Below are 255 nucleotides of genomic sequence, written 5' to 3'. Positions count from 1 at the left end.
GAAACAATATATTTAAAAGTAACTACAAGAACGAAATCCATAAAACAACTAAAATCTTGCCGAAATTGCCAAAAATCCCCATCCACATGCGGCCGAGGTTGCTGAAACCACTCTTGCATCGAAACCGATTTGTTGCATAAAAACCTGTATCTGTCTTGAGAATATTAATGGGACTAGAAAAATTAGGTTACTCGTGTTCGTAGTGAAGGCTCCGATGGTTGACCCTGGTTCTACCAGGGGAGTGCAAACGATCGA

This window comes from Dendroctonus ponderosae, unplaced genomic scaffold, assembly GCF_020466585.1.
Source record: "Dendroctonus ponderosae isolate FM_Combo_2020 unplaced genomic scaffold, Dpon_F_20191213v2 Dpon_F_20191213_9, whole genome shotgun sequence".
In the NCBI taxonomy this organism is placed as follows: domain Eukaryota; kingdom Metazoa; phylum Arthropoda; class Insecta; order Coleoptera; family Curculionidae; genus Dendroctonus; species Dendroctonus ponderosae.
Note: the sequence above shows the minus strand (reverse complement) of the source record.